The following is a 17,491-nucleotide window of genomic DNA, read 5'->3' as shown; positions in this document are numbered from 1 at the left end:
TCTGCTCTCCGTACAGAAGAATTTCTCCACACTCGTTGCATTTCATGTGCACCTTTGCAAGATATGGTCTCAAGTCCATCACAGCACTCGATGGAGATACAGGTCGTCCACCAGAAGATGTGCTGGCCACCTCTGATGGTAATAGCGTGGCCAGGGCTCTTGTCGATGCCTGTGCAAATTCCACAGGGTGCACTTGTTTGACATGCCGCACCATGGTATGTATGGAAAAGGAATATTTTTTTGTTGGATTTCCTCTTGAGAGAACCGATTTGCATATCGTGCAGGTAACTTTTGGTTGGCGCATTCACTTTCTTTTGTTCTTCAGGATAAGTGAAAAATTGCCAAATAAAAGATTCCTTTTTTCTTTTTAAAGGTAGTCGCTCATTTCCTTCAGATTCAGAAGATGAATGCGGAACGGCAGCCATTTCGGCAAAGTCTTCCAAAAGATGTTGAACGTTGTTCTCTTTTGAGAGTACAAAGATAGTGAGGGAAGTGGGTGGAGTGCTCCGTGTAAATTGCAGAATAGAAACTACTAAGAACCAATTGGAAGTGTTGTTTTCAAGTTACATGACTTCATATGCGCGTCTCAGGACGTGTACGCAGTGACAGTATCTGGTCACGTATGTCATTTGGAAGTAGCGGTCTAATTCAGTGAAGTTTCAAAACGTGAAAAGGAGTAAATCCAAACACATCCGGATTTTATATATCTTCTGAGCTCGATTCAAGCATACAATTGTTAAACTATAAAACCTTTTATATTTTTTTTAAAAATACGAAGGTGTGTACATTCGGTCACGCACGAAAGTTTAAGAAGACATTCGGCTCCATTTAATGAAAATTTTCATAATAATAAAAAAGAAGCCTAGGTTTAGTCTCGTTGACGTACTATAAGTTCTTTGATGGGTCTATGAAGAAATTCAATAAGTTCAAATTGCAAAGTTTTCACGAAATATATAGGCGGGTGCGCGCACTCGGTCGCGCACGAAAGCCTGGAAATGCGATATCCATTTTATTGAGAACTGTTGCCGAGAGTGCGCACACCGGGTCGCGCACGAAAGTTTAGAAAGGCTATTTTTATTTACAGACAAATTTTAATGCGTTCAAAAAAAGGCAAGGTACAGACTTTCTAATTCTGTATCGCTTTACAAGGAGTCTCTATGCAACTTGAACAGTTAAGAAAACGGCTTGTTTATGAAAAAAATATTGCCAGAACTTTATTGACAAAAGTATAGGTTGCATACACGAGATATTTCTGAATTAGCATTTTAAAAACCAATGAAATTCACTGAAAAAACCATAGGTTTTACACACGTTATAGTTAGGAAGTAGCATTTACAAAACCTATGAAATTCACTAAAAAAAACATAGGTTTTACACACGTTATAGTTAGGAAGTAGCATTTACAAAACCTATGATATTCACTGAAAAAACCATAGGTTTGACACCAGTTATAGTTAGCTGGAAATTTTACTGATATAAAACCAATGAAATTCCACGTTATAGTTAGTTGGACTCACTATAACTTGCGCGTGTAATGCACTGCTGATGACATCACATATTACATCACTCATGACATGGTCAGTGACATCACTCATGACATCATTGATGACACCATCCTTGTGACAGAGTAACAGATCTCCTTTCAGTGTAATGTAACCCTTGAAAAACATTCAAAAAAAGAAAAAAGAAACTAAAATTTTCCAAAAAAAAGAGATATCCATACCAGTTACAACCAATTCAGTAATTCCACCATCTATATACACACCCACTCATTCACCAACAGTTCTATATAGTCACTCATACATATACTCACTCATCATGTGAAGTGATACACCTATACTTCCTGTTACACACCGACAGTCATCCAAAAGTTACTCACACACATACTCACACATGCAAATAAACTATTGAACATCCATTTTTTCGCATACAGAGCAATACATGCACTACCACCTTACTTCTATTGAAAATTACACATATTTATTCTCTTAAACAATCACTTTTCGAAACACATACTTATGTAAACAGGAACTCTTACAATCTCTTACTCTCACATACACTCACTTATATGCATCAATATTCACCTATTCTAGATTAAAACATATGTAGTTACTGTTTAAAACACTAGTGAGACAGTCATTTACTCACTAACATACACATATACACACTATTCAACCATACATTCCGGCACATATGTAGTCTTCAAAATACATACAAAAAAAGAGTCTGTCACTCATGCATCAATGTTGTAAGTAATTCCCACACTAAACAATACAAACACTCATACTGATACTAATAAAACATCTAATAACCCATGTACATACACATGTACCTACTCACCAACCCATGCAGCTACTTATACACAAAGTGAAACACTAATACATATATTTAAAAATTTAAACATTACTCACTAATATTTATTTTTCAGAAAGACACACATTCACTGGATGGTGTCATGAGTGATATCATGAGTGATGTAATATGTGATGTCATCAGCAGTGCATTACACGCGCAAGTTATAGTGAGTCCAACTAACTATAACGTGGAATTTCATTGGTTTTATATCAGTAAAATTTCCAGCTAACTATAACTGGTGTCAAACCTATGTTTTTTTCAGTGAATTTCATAGGTTTTGTAAATGCTACTTCCTAACTATAACGTGTGTAAAACCTATGTTTTTTTTAGTGAATTTCATAGGTTTTGTAAATGCTACTTCCTAACTATAACGTGTGTGAAACCTATGGTTTTTTCAGTGAATATATATATATATATATATATATATATATATATATATATATATATATATATATATATATATATATATATATATAAAACCTACTGGCAGTTGCCAGTAGGTAGTTATAGTTAGGACCTAGTTTCCATAAGCAAAGCATATTTGACTTGGCTATATCTTTGGCGTCTTTTGACCAATCTGCATGACATTTTGCCAAAAAAGTGGCACGGTGAGTACTGTTGTTATGGAAAGTTTGGGGGAGATCCGTGCAGTGGGGACCAAGAATTTTGGGGAATTAAATAAGTAAGCATGGGCGGATCTAGCGGATCTCGCGTACGCAAATTTGCGTATTTACAGATTCGCAATCCGCAAAAATACGCGAACTCTCGCGGATTTGCGGATTTTTACGTTTTTTGTGTTGGCGCGCGTTCGCGAGGATTTGTGGACCATTTCGCAATTGCGAACTTACTTTTCGGCTCGCAACGGCCGCGACTATGTTGTGTCTACATCTGGTTTATCATCACAGGTTCACAGCACCCTCTGTTTCACCACTGCCACCCTCTGGTACACCCATGCCACCCTCTGGTACATCCTCACTGCCACCCATTAGGTTTGTTTATCACTGTATATTATGGGGGTGAAAAAAAGCAACCACACCTGCCCTGCTTCAACTGCCATGAATTAATTTGGTGTTGATTAATGTGTCAGTAATTTTGAAACTTCCAGTCTGGCTGGCACCTGCTTCCTTCCTTATCTGTAATTTGCTTTCTGTTGCAGTGAAAGCAAGCACACCTGCCCTTCTTCAACTGCCATGAATTAATTTGGGGGTGATTAATGTGTCAGTAATTTTGAAACTTTCAGTCTGGCTGGCCCTGCTTCCTTCCTTATCTGTAATTTGCTTTCTGTTGCAGTGCTATTTTTTTTCACAGGACCTTTATGGTCTACTTGTAGCTATTCTATGAGCCTGCTGTTTGGGTCATAGCAGGGTCATAGAATAGTTGCAAATAGGCAACTGAACTCTGGAGGGGCCCCTCAGGAAGCACTAGAGTGAATGGTTACTAATGTTAAGTTTGAACGTTTGAACCTGGTGATTGCTTTCAGTTTAGCAAAAATCGTTTTTCTGCAATTTCGCGCTATTCCCGGGGCGCGAATCCGTGCGAGATCGATTTCGGAAGCCGCGGATGCGTGCGAATACATACATTTTTTGTTTGCGGCGTGTATGTTCGCGTGATTTTTTGCATGTTCGCAAGGCGCTTGTAGTGATACGTTTGCGAACTTACCCACGCAGTCGTACACGGGCGCGGCCATCTTGTTTGCGTGACGTAATTCCGTTTCCGGCCGCTATGTGTAATCTCGCAAAGTGTGCTGCTCGCTAGTACAATTTCGCAAGTGATCGCGAGGAAAATCTCGCGCGAACTTACCCACGCGGTCGTGAATGGGCGAGGCCATCTTGTTTCTCATTCATTGCTATGGTTCTGGGCATGCTTTCTGTATCCTCTCTGAATCTCTGCCATCCTTTGCTTGTTTGAAGTTTATTTGATCTATTTTACTTATAATCTATCCCTCTATTTTTCTAGCTCTATATTTTTGTGTTTTCTGCTACTTTTAGTTAATTTTAAACTACTTTTTTAAACTCTTTTCTTTTCTTCTTCACTATTCTATTTCTTCTTTACCATTTAACTTTATTTCTGCCCAGAGCATGGTAAAGGGAGCCGGGAAGCACCCTGAGAAGGGGAAGGGTCCCGCACCCCGTGCCCGGCTCCCGTGCGGGTGTTTGAGGGGGGAGCAAGTGGTACCACGGGAGATCTTTAGCGCGGAGGAGGTGGCCGCACTAATCTTCTACGTCCAGCGCCGCCTCCCCAAGACCATCCTGGGAGGCGGCAAGATCGCAACCGGCTATGGCATCCGGGAGCGCCGGAAGCGGTGGGAGAAGGTGTGCCGGGCCATGTTTAAGCTCTCTGGGGTCCGGCGCACCTATAACCAGGCCACCCACCGCTGGACGGATTTCATGGACCGGGAACGGGACTTGCTGGACGCGCTCGGCGTAGAGGTCCCCGGGCTTGGTGAGTAGTAGTAGCTATTCATCACTACTCTGTTTTATCCGGCTCTGTTATTTGCAAATCTTTGTTCTTTACCAAGAGCAATAATGCTGCCGATTACATTGTAGGTAAATTATATTTCAAAATCTTCTATGCATTTCAGGTGCACTGCTCTCCTTCTCAGTAGCCTTGCTTGCTACTATGCTTATTTGTTTTGTATTTTGTGTTCATTTCATTGGCCTGAGAAATTATGTATGAGTGTAGTGTAAAGATAAGAACTGCGTAATGCTAGACACTAAGGGTCATATTTTCAATTACCGGCGCATCCCTGCAAAGTAGCAGGGATGCAGCAGTAATTTGGCCATGCCACCACCACCCATTGGCCCAAAACGTCACAGAAGCCTTACGCATCTGTGCCGTAAAGGCGGCGCATTGCTGGAGTTGCGTGCCAACGATGGCGCAGCTCCAGCAATGCTCTGGGGTGCCCTATCTCCCCAATGCTGCATCAAGCCGTACGTCGGCTTCAAGCAGGCGCAGGGTTTGAGTCACGCATCATTGGCCTAAAAGTGACTGATTGACATCTTGTAGATTTCCCTCACCCACTTTTAGGATTCGTTCCTGCGCAGGAACGCCCTCCCTTGCGCCGGAACGCCCCCTGATGGCGCAGGGCTTTACAACGTGATGCATCCCCATATGCGTTTATTTTAATATATACGTCGCACCATGGCGACTCTTTTGTTCTGCCGCTGCGTCACAAAAGTCACGCAACAATGGAGGAAAATGAGCCGCAAGGGACTTCTAAATCAGCCCCAACAGACTGAAGTCCAGTCCTTCCTTTAGACACATGGCTATAAGAAGAAATAGTGGTGGTGGTCGGTGGATTGATAGTTTGAGTATTCACTGATCTGCAAGCAGGATGGACTTTGTCTGTCACTTTGCGTGCTGCGGACTGCTGCCTGCCAGGCCTAGGCAAACCTTTTTAGTAGTCTGTTTATTGAGTTACATAGGAACTTTGAAAGTCAACGGTCCGCAAATCAGGCAATACGAATAACGTAGTATACCACATGAGATAGGTCAATATATCCCGTGGAATAGTTGTCTATCTATTTGCTATTTCTCAAAAATATTTTGTTATAGTTCTTTTGAAATGTTTGATTTGGTTGACAAATCTCATCCATGTTTTCTGGTCTTTCTTTCTTTCATGTTGTACATCAGCTTCCCCCAAGGGCAAGAGGACACAGGAGGAGGGTGCTGTTCAGGAGGATGCAGGCCAGGATTGGGCAGGCGAGGGCTCCTTTGCTGGCCCCAGTAAGTTTTAATTTTAATAAAGAGTACCTATTTTTTCCTAGCGTTCCTCATTCGATTTTTTCTAAATCGTCTTTGATCTTCTTGTAGACTGGATCTAAATTCTTATCCTGCCTCGACTATGACTCCCTGTGGTATTACTAGATTATTCTTATTAGTCTGTCTGTGTAGCTAACTAAGATTGCACATTTGGCAATTCCATTGGACTCCCATTCTAGTCAGCAATAGCTCTATGCACTGAGTGCAGTCCTCTGGGATTGTCCATAATGTCTTTTCAAGTCTTCTAAATGTTTATGCTTTGACAATTGCCAACAATAAAAAGGTGAATGACCACCAAGAAAGAATAAGATACTACTTTACTTTTGTTTTGGATAGAAGGACAATCCATTCTACCACTGTTGCAGGGACAAATCTGCACAAACCGAACTATGAACACTAAATAGTGCATTGTTTATCAATTATAATAGGCGCAGGTAGACTTTCTTTCCACATACCTCAGTGATATCAGACTTTGAAGAACCCCCAATCTCCTTACTGACTAGATAGTGTGGCAGAGTCATTTAGCTCCCTAAGTCACCGATAATTGATCCCCAATGATCATTAGATTATCCTACGCAGGGCAAGAGTACGGAGTCACAGTCAAGAAGTGTCAGAGGCACTCATGCTTGCAAAAATTCCAAAACCTTTAGCTCATCCACTCTAGTCTGGAGGACCAAAAACCACAGAGTCTATTTAAGTTTAAAAGCTTTATTAAAACTAAACACATTTATTAAAATCAACTTTGTCATAAAAGTAAACGTTTAACTGAAAATGGAAAAGTGCTTAGTGCTAACGATTAATTGGACACATTTCTTGTGGTCGAGCTGAGCTCTCACCTGGTTTGAACTTGAGCTTGACCCTGATCGTGTTCTTAGAAGTCAAGCTTCTGTTAGGAGAAAAAGTGGTGTGTGTTAAAAATAAAAAGCAAGCATTCATCAGTTGTGACAAAAAGTGCAGCAAGACAACAGCCTTCCCTGAAAAAAGGGACATTTTTACTGTAGAGTATACAGTTACAAATTATTACATTGTATTTCGTTTTTTTTAACTTTCTTTATTCCTCCTCGACCAAATATTATACAGCAGTGAGTGGTGTATTCTAACATTCTAAAAATTTACTTTGTAGGTGGAACATCTGGTGGCGGGGCCAGCGCGGAGGTGGTGGATGAGGAGGACAACTCTTCTGGGGAGGAGGCGGTGCGAGTGCTGGACAACACCAATGTGCCTGTGAGGGTTGACACGTGGTGGCGGGCACAGGTAAGCTATATATTCGAAAAGCGAAAGAAGGGTGTAAGTAAGTGTGGAAGGACGAGAAATTTTATGATGGCTGGCAAAGAAGAATGATATGTGTTTGCTTGGCCCCCGAGGTGGCTGGGAAGGAAAGAATATGGTATGGTGCATGGCTGGGTCAATGATGAAGCAAGGATGGGTGGAAGGACAACAGCCTGGGTGGGTGAAACATAAACTGTATGTGTGCATATACTTTGAATGGATGGATGCCTGGAGCATGGTATTATCTGACTCTTAGATAGCACATGTGTATCTAGAGAGAGTAGATGGTCACTGGATGAACTAAGTGTTACCTTGAAGAGCATGTAACACCGCACCCGCACGTCCGTTCCAGTGTAGGGAAGGCAAGGAAAAGAAATTGTAAATTTGTCCAATACTACCATGAATAGTAGCAATAGTTTGTATTGCAACTGCAAGCACAGCATATATCCGGTTATTACGGTGGACACTCCGTACCTCTCTTAATAACTTTAGTTTAGTAGTAGTACGTCATTCATGTGTGGGTGTATCACTGTTCACTCAATAATAGGCAAAGCACCTAAAGTCATCCCATATGTCATCAAATACATCCCATGTGAAGTGATTGATAATCTAATTATTTAGCTTCTTCATTTTCCTTTTCTAGTACTTATTTGCACTGTAGGGTGAAAGGTAAATTAATTAAGCAGTAGCCCTTGTAACAGAGTATTCTCAGTGCCACCCGTAATAGAAAAGTAATAGCTTCACCACCTGCATGTACTGGACCGGTACAGTAACGCAAGTTTGTCTCACTCATCATGGTGTGCGTCTGTTTTTCTCGGGTGCAAGTTCACTGCGCTGGCACCAATTTTCCGAAACAAGAGAGAAGAAGAAGAATAAAACTGGTGTACTGTCATAGTCGACTGTAATGGAAGTCCATAGTGGTCGTAGAATTTGTTCATTAAACTACCACTAATGTTAGAGCAAGGATGCAGAAGTGGGAGGTTAGATAGATACTGTCCTCAATAGTTATGTACTGTGCTTTCAATTTGCTACTTGCACAACTTTCGGCTCAATCACTTTGTGTTATTAATGTTAAGGAGCAATGGTTACAGACTATGTCTTTCTTTCTTCATATAGTTGCTCCTTCCAAATCAACATCACGGAGGGAGCAGGCTCGAATGGCCCGGCAACGGAGGCTGGATGCCACTGTCGTGGAATATCGGCGGCTGGTGGCCCTGGAGGAGTCGGAGGACACGCAGTCGACCGGTGCAACCACAACATCCTCGACTGGGACAGCTGCATCCTCCTCCATGAATCCACGGGCTGCCAGCCAGCGCAGTGCTCCAGCGGTACGGAGCCGGGCTAACAAAGCCAACCGCCACCGCCAAGCAGCAAAAAGACCAGCTGCCCCCCACAGGAGCTGCAAGGCACGCCAGCACCGCCTAGGAGTGAGAATGTCCTACCTGGAGCAGGAGGTCCATAGGTACAAGAACTTGGTGGAGGGCCTCCGCTTCGAGCATGCCACCCTCCGCAAGGAGTATGATGCCCTGGCCGCAAAATTCACCAGCACCCTCCAGTAGTGGAGTGTCCCTTGCTCTTTTTTGGGGGGTGGGATTTGGGAGTTGGGTGCTTTTTGGGACTTTTCAAAGACAATCTTTGGGGTTAGGGAGGGTCTTGAGGGAGAATTTTTTGTTAGGGCTACATAAATATACTTTTTTAAACTTTATCTGACCATACCTGTTTTTTACTGCTTTTCAGTCTGGTGGGTGGGGGTGTAACAGTAAGTTTGTTTTCCTGAAGAGTCCTAGGACTTTAGTAGTACTACCGTCAATCTCTCGTCTAGTCCTAATACTCCATTATACTACCTCCCACCAAACGCTTATCTTACCTGTAATTTGTGTTAGAAATTAGGGCTAGGCCCAGGGCTGGCTCCACGTGAAATGGGGATTAAGGTTGGCAATCCTGGGCGGATGAAATTTCCTCATTGCGGTGGTACTAGTGGTGTGACACAGTGGCAGTTGCATGCCTATGGAAAAAAATAAAACGAAACCTGGTTTGTCCTTACTGTAGCATTACAACGGTTATGGCACAATCGAGAATATAGCAGGTGACAGTACACTAGAACAGTGCCACAATGTAGCCTAACAAATGGTAAAGTATTGCAAGTATAACTAGTACTTGCGTTGAATTTATTTGACATTGGCTCCTACTACAACAAGAAATAGTACTGAAGCTGAGTAAGGCTAGAATATATCCTCGTATTCCTTCACCAGCCTGTTGCTATGACCTTATCCTCCCCAGCAAGTGTGTGGAATTATTGATGTCATTTAGTCAGTCATCAAGCAAAACCACACAGTCCGGGGGAAGAGGGTTAGGGTTTGGAAAATGGATGGGAATGGGGGTTTCTTTTTGGGTAGGTTTTGTTGAGAGAAGAAAAAAAAAGCACAGCATCGACAAACAATAATTGAAGATAAAGAAATCTTTGGGTACAAACTAAAGCTAACCACATGCAGTCACACTCATAGAAGAAAACAATGGATACTGTATCTGTATTCTGTATGTTGTTGGAGTTGTCCTGTTGAATTTGGTAAGTAAGTTGCATGCAGCAAACAATTCCTCTTATTAGCGGCACTCCTCCATTCCAGCTGATGCTTCGTCCATCAATGTTGGTGACCACTGACAGAAGACACCCTGTCCACTGCCTGCCTGGCGGATGTTGACTGAAACCCGGCCTGTAATTATTGAACGTAAAACAGGAAGTGCTATTACAATACCACTGATAAATAAATATAAGGTATGTACGCTGTGTGGTGCAAAAAGTCACACTTTGATTTCCCTAAGACAGTACAATATTGTTGAAATTGCGTACTCTGTCTGAGTCACCTTTTTAAGGGTAAATAAGTATGGCCAAAATAATAGTTAGCTAACCCTAACGAACCCTAAGTTACAAAAAGTGCCAAAAGGTTTTTCCTTATGGATTTTGTCCTACTCCTAAACACTTCTATCCGTTATTAGACCTTCACAGGAATGCCCCAAGAGACCCGCCAACCCACCCGCCAAAAAGCACACGACAACACCCCCAAACAGCCAAAAAGCAAAATCTCATACTTACAATATCTCTCGGCCTTCGGTCCAAACGCGCTGTGCAGCTAGGTCATTATCATAACTCCTGTTTTCCACCACGGATTTCCTGAAAAGCAAATGCAATCAAGTTTAGACTGTCGCAGCAGTGCTCCGACAGAGACACCAAAACCCACCAACAAACACCAGGAAGCCCCTCAAACAGGTCCCCGCAAACGCTACATTGAGCAAGATGTCAGAAGAAATAGCAAAAAAAACATCTGCATGGATTTTGTCCTAGACACTTCTATCCGTTATTAGACCTTCACAGGAATGCCCCAAGAGACCCGCCAACCCACCCGCCAAAAAGCACACGACAACACCCCCAAACAGCCAAAAAGCAAAATCTCATACTTACAATATCTCTCGGCCTTCGGTCCAAACGCGCTGTGCAGCTAGGTCATCATCATAACTCCTGTTTTCCACCACGGATTTCCTGAAAAGCAAATGCAATCAAGTTTAGACTGTCGCAGCAGTGCTCCGACAGAGACACCAAAACCCACCAACAAACACCAGGAAGCCCCTCAAACAGGTCCCCGCAAACGCTACATTGAGCAAGATGTCAGAAGAAATAGCAAAAAAATCTGCATGGATTTTGTCCTAGACACTTCTATCCGTTATTAGACCTTCACAGGAATGCTCCAAGAGACCCGCCAACCCACCCGCCAAAAAGCACACGACAACACCCCCAAACAGCCAAAAAGCAAAATCTCATACTTACAATATCTCTCTGCCTTCGGTCCAAACGCGCTGTGCAGCTAGGTCATCATCATAACTCCTGTTTTCCACCACGGATTTCCTGAAAAGCAAATGCAATCAAGATTAGACTGTCGCAGCAGTGCTCCCAGACCCCAAAACTCACCCACAAACACCCGGAACCCCGCCAAAGAGCACCTCAAAGGCAAGCAAGTCAGCAAAAACGGCAAGAAATTTCCGCGTCATATTTGGTCCAAAACACTTTTATCCGTTATTAGAGCTTCACAGCAATGGGCCCAGAGCCGTCAACTCACCCGCAAAGAAGTAGAACACCTCCAAAAGTGCTGAGTCTTTCTTCATTGGGCGTAATCCAGCCCTCTGCTTTGAGGGAAATAGGAGTCTGGAGGAGGAGGATAGAGGAGCATGTTCTTCAGAACTTGTGAACCTGAGGAATGTAGACTGCGGCACCTTCAAATCAATAAGCAAACAAGTGAAGACAGTTCTGCTGATGGGCTTGCTTTTGGGATTAGGTGATTAAAGTTTGAATTAAATTAACTGTGCAAAACAAAGAAAGACAGACACACAGGAATAAAAGTGAATAAGGACGAAAAAGAAAGTTATTGATTCATTGTCTCATTTTCAGGGCTCGGTGTCAGGGAATAAGAAGAAGATTTCGTCATTCAGGCAGGATGAGGTCAGTGTGACCGAACAGAGAACAAATCCCCTCATCTACGTTGCCGTCCTCCTGGTCTTCATGCGGCGTGCTTTCTCGTACTTTGTAATCTGGTGGTATGAGGTGCTGATTCATCTTGATCATTGTCAGCCGCTCCACATTTTTGGGCGAGAGGCGGCTCCGTTTGGGAGTTACAATGCCACCAGCAGCACTGGAAACCCGTTCAGAAGACACACTTGCGAGTGGGCAAGACAAATAGTTTATAGCCAGGTTGGAGAGCTGTGGCCACAATTGTTTTTTCCCATGCCAATACTGCAATGGCTCATCATTAAGAAAGACCTCTGTTGAGTCATTCAGATAGTCCTGCACCATCGACTCAAGGTCCTCAGCGGTTCCTCCACTTTGCTTACTTTTTGCTGTGCCTGTGACATTTTTTCGAGAACCATACCCAAGCAAAGTTAGCCAATCCTCTACAGCAGCCACTGTTACTGTTGTGTCTGGTGCAGATGATCCGGTTGCCGGTGTCTTTAACGGCTGAGAGGTCACTTGTGTCACAGCCACAGGTGCAGAAGTGGATTTTTTTGACTGGGGATGGCCTGCTGATGCTGATGCTGATGTACTGCCTTCTTCTCCTTCAATATCCTGCCGTTCTTTTTCAAACCTCTTGGCTGACCAGGCTAGCCAACGTTTGTACTTTTTAACATCTTCATCAGCAAAAGGAAAGAATGCTTGGCCTGCCAGCGCCTTTTTGTAGCGTGGATCCAGAATAGTAGCACAAATGTAATGCTGTTCTGAGTTGATCTTTTTAAGACGTTCATCACCACGTAGGCGCTCTAATAATTTCTCCGACAAAATAAAAGGGTCTTTTTTTTGGCATCTTTTTCAAACTCAGAAGACACCGCCTTCAGTTGGTGCTCCAGCATTCACAACAATGGGATAGCTTTTCCCAAATTACAGTCCTCCTGGCTGACTGCACGCGTGAAGAACTCAAAAGGACGAAGCATGTCTGTCAGGCTTTTAACTATGTCCCATTGCGCCGCACCCATCCGCAGGTCCATCTGAGCTGTACCCTCTGTTAAGAAATAGTGATCGAGTACCGTATACTGCTCATACAGACGCTCAAGCATGTAGAAGGTTGAGTTCCAACGTGTTGCCACCTCCTGGATGAGTGCTTTCACTGGCATTCGACGTTCAAGTAGCAGCCTCCTCAGATGCTTCCGGGCCTTAAAAGAATGGCTGAAATGGTTGCACATTTTGCGGCAGGTGGCCATTACCTCGAACGCTGTACTGTCTCTATCACTCAAGAATTTTTGAACTACCAGGTTGATACAGTGCGGCAAACACGGCACTCTGAAATAGTCACCCAGCGCCATGGCCTTAACTACATTGGCGCCATTATCCGTGGAAACATAACCAATCCGGCGTTTTTTTGGGGACATCCAGTGAAAGACCTTTTTGTTAAACTCGTCCAAAATGTTTTGTGCTGTGTGACTTTTCTCCAAGCCAAACATGGCTAGTGTTGCATGTTTCCGAGCAGCTTTAAAAACTTGGTCCGGGTCAACACCTGCGTTTAGCTTTGCTTTAACACCTGAAAAAGAGACCCAGTGTGCAGTGATGCACATGTAATCAGCGCATGCGCCACTGGTCCACATGTCTGTTGTCAGATGTATAGTGTGAACAGCACTCTTCTGCAAAGCTGCCCCAATCGCCTCCAGCACATCTTCATGTAGTGCTGGAACCGCAACTCTGGCAAAATAGAACCGGCTAGGAACATTCCATTTAGGGCAGAGCGTTGCCACTAATTCTAGAAACCCTACCGCTTCTACAAAAGAAAAAGGGAGAAGGTCCACAGCTAGCATTTTAGCCAGCTTAGTGTTAAACAGACGCGTCAGTGGGTGGTTGCGTTCATATGGCGCGTCTGAAGAAAACATGGTTCTAATGTTGCCCTGGACCAAGCATTTACGGGATGATAATGACTTCGTTGACGCAATTATGCTCGCTAGTGAACTTTTGCGCTTTGGTGTCTCACTCGCTCCAACACTCTTAGTGTGCCTCTCATGGGGTGTGCTGCTGACAGGGGTACTGGGTGTAAGTGAAGTGTTTGACACGTCTTCTTCCTCCTCGTCATCATCAGATGAAACATCAACGTTTTCTTGACTTCCAATTCGGGCTTCCTTGATCGCCTTTAGGTGCGCAAACCATTGGACAGTGTGCTGTCTCTTAAGATGACCTCTCTGGCCTCCGGTACCATAGTTGGTACCTGACTTACCACGACTAACTGCAACCTTACAAAGGGTACAAATGGCGAACTTTTCCCTTTTTGGGCAAACAGTAAAGAAGTCCCAAACTGGTGACTTGAAGTGTCTGTGGGGCCTGGAGGAGGTGGCGATACTGGTGGTGGTGGTCATGCTGCTAATGCCAGATGAAGTGGAGGATCTGGATTGCCCAACTTTTGTACGTTGTGCACTTTCACCTCCACTAATTAAGGTCGAGGTGGATGGAGGTCCCTTCTTGCCAGAAAGAAATATGGAAGCGGTACGAGTTGGTGTACTACTTAACTCCAATGATTGTGGTGGTGTTTCCACTGCCTCCTCGTCGACAACATCATCATCATCATCACGCTCAGCAGCTTTTCGGGCTAGGGTCAAAATGTCTGTTTGCTGCATGCCCGCTGGGGCTGCAGTTACCTTTATGATGACTGGGTCGTCGTTGTCAGAGTCTTCATCAGCAGCAGTATCCGCCACTTCTTGCTGAGCCTCATCATCACACTCCATAACTCTGAGACTTTGGACGAGCTTCCTTTTACGCTTAACTACCTTTGTCAGATCATGGTGTGCCTCACTCTCAGATGGCAGTGGTGCTGGTTCCCAATTATGATCCGTATCATCAGAAGGAGGTGTGCTTGAAGAAGATGTAGACACCACCCTTGATCTCTTCCTTGCTAGGGGTGTGGAAGACAATGAATGATCATCAGGAGGAGTGTCTTCCTCAAATGATACCTCGCCTTGATTGTCGATTTCCTGATGTGCCCCTACTTCGGGAGGAACAACTATTGTGGGCACTTGTGACCCTCCATGCACCTCTGCTTGCGCATCTCCTTGCGCTGCCTCTCCTTCCACATGTACTTGGGCTTGTACTTGCACATGTGATAGTTGTTGCGGCTGTGGTTGTTCAACACTCGTCAGATGAGCTACAACAACCTGTGTTGATTGAGGGACATTGCTGCTGCTTTCTTGCGATGAGCCAACATCACTGGTCGATGGTGATTGAACAACTATACTGGCTGCCTCTGCAGCACTCAAGGGCTTGGACTTAAGTTGGCGTGGTGGTGGTGGTGGCACTGAGCCCAATGGAGCGGGGGTGCTGCTCCCAGCTTGGTCCCCAGCAGATCCCGCTGCTGCTGCAGGCATACTTTTTTTTTACTCCCAAAAAAAGGGGCGGCCGGCACACCAGTCTCCTTGGTAACTTGCTTCTTCTGCTCCTTACTGGCACCTTTCTTGCTAGAGGAGCTACGGGTAACTTTTTTTGGTGCCATCTTCTTCAGAGCAGGTCAGAACAGCAGGCAGCAGTTGCACGAGTTGCAGAGTTGTCGCGTGACGTTATGCTGCACACACACACCGCTGCAGGACTTCTTCCTAGCACTGGTGGTTCTCTTGAGTCTTGTGCACCTAAAAGCAATGGAAGACAGAGGAACATCAGTTCAGTTATACACCCCAAAAAATCGACAAAACACAGAAAAATCAGCACAATCCCATGCCATCCATGATGTTTACATTGAAGACACCCCACAGAAAGACTAGGGCCATGCAAGTATGCAACACTCACTACCCCTGGGCATAATGGATGAAAAGTAGGCAAAATAAGTGCAGGCCTCAGACACTGCCTCTCTTCAAAATGGCCCCTTACACCCCAAGCCAGTCCACATCAACAGTACACCCCAAAAAAACAGAAAAACAGCCAAAAATCACCACAATCCAATGCCATCCAGGATGTTTACATTAAAGAGAGTGAGACCCCACAGGCACACTCAGTCCATGCACCACTACCACTTGGCAAAAGGCCACACCAGCAGCCCCAAAAAAACGACAAAAAACACAAAAAACAGCACAATCCCAGCCCATCCATGGCCTCAATGGTGTTTAACTTCAAGGGGACACCCCCACAGAAAGACTAGGCCCATGCAACACTCACCACCCCTGGTCAAAGGGCCCCACCAGCAGCCCCAAAAAACGACAAAAACGACAAAATTCAGCACAATCCCAGCCCATCCATGGCCTCAATGGTGTTTAAATTCAAGAAGACACCCCACAGAAAGAGTAGGCCCATGCAACACTCACTACCCCTGGGCATAATGGATGAAAAGTAGGCAAAATAAGTGCAGGCCTCAGACACTGCCTCTCTTCAAAATGGCCCCTTACACCCCAAGCCAGTCCACATCTACAGTACACCCCAAAAAAACAGAAAAACAGCCAAAAATCACCACAATCCAATGCCATCCAGGATGTTTGCATTAAAGAGAGTGAGACCCCACAGGCACACTCAGTCCATGCATCACTACCCCTTGGCAAAAGGCCACACCAGCAGCCCCAAAAAAACGACAAAAAACACAAAAAACAGCACAATCCCAGCCCATCCATGGCCTCAATGGTGTTTAACTTCAAGAGGACACCCCACAGAAAGACTAGGCCCATGCAACACTCACCACCCCTGGTCAAAGGGCCCCACCAGCAGCCCCAAAAAACCGACAAAAACGACAAAATTCAGCACAATCCCAGCCCATCCATGGCCTCAATGGTGTTTAAATTCAAGAAGACACCCCACAGAAAGACTAGGCCCATGCAACACTCACTACCCCTGGGCATAATGGATAAAAAGTAGGCAAAATAAGTGCAGGCCTCAGACACTGCCTCTCTTCAAAATGGCCCCTTACACCCCAAGCCAGTCCACATCAACAGTACACCCCAAAAAAACAGAAAAACATCCAAAAATCACCACAATCCAATGCCATCCAGGATGTTTACATTAAAGAGAGTGAGACCACACTACAGGCACACTCAGTCCATGCACCACTACCCCTAGGCAAAAGGCCACACCAGCAGCCCCCAAAAAAAGACAAAAACTACAAAAAACAGCATAATCCCAGCCCATCCATGGCCTCAATGGTGTTTAAATTCAAGAGGACACCCCACAGAAAGACTAGGCCCATGCAACACTCACCACCCCTGGGCAAAGGGCCCCACCAGCAGCCCAAAAAAAACGACAAAAAAACAATAAAATCAGCACAATCCCAGCCCATCCATGGCCTCAATGGTGTTTAAATTCAAGAAGACACCCCTCAGAAACACTAGGCCCATGCAACACTCACTACCCCTGGGCATAATGGATGAAAAGTAGGCAAAATAAGTGCAGGCCTCAGACACTGCCTCTCTTCAAAATGGCCCCTTGCACCCCAAGCACATGTTGCTTGTACCAGCCAGCACTCAAGAGGGCCACCACCACCACCCACATGGCCAGTCCACATCAACAGTACACCCCCAAAAAACTGCAAAACAGCCAGAAATCACCACAATCCAATGCCATCTATGATGTTTACATTAAAGAGAGTGAGACCACACCACAGGCACACTCAGTCCATGC

This window comes from Lissotriton helveticus, chromosome 1_1 (assembly GCF_964261635.1).
Source record: "Lissotriton helveticus chromosome 1_1, aLisHel1.1, whole genome shotgun sequence".
NCBI lineage: Eukaryota > Metazoa > Chordata > Amphibia > Caudata > Salamandridae > Lissotriton > Lissotriton helveticus.
The sequence above is the reverse complement of the archived record's forward strand: the minus strand, read 5'-3'. Positions refer to the sequence as shown.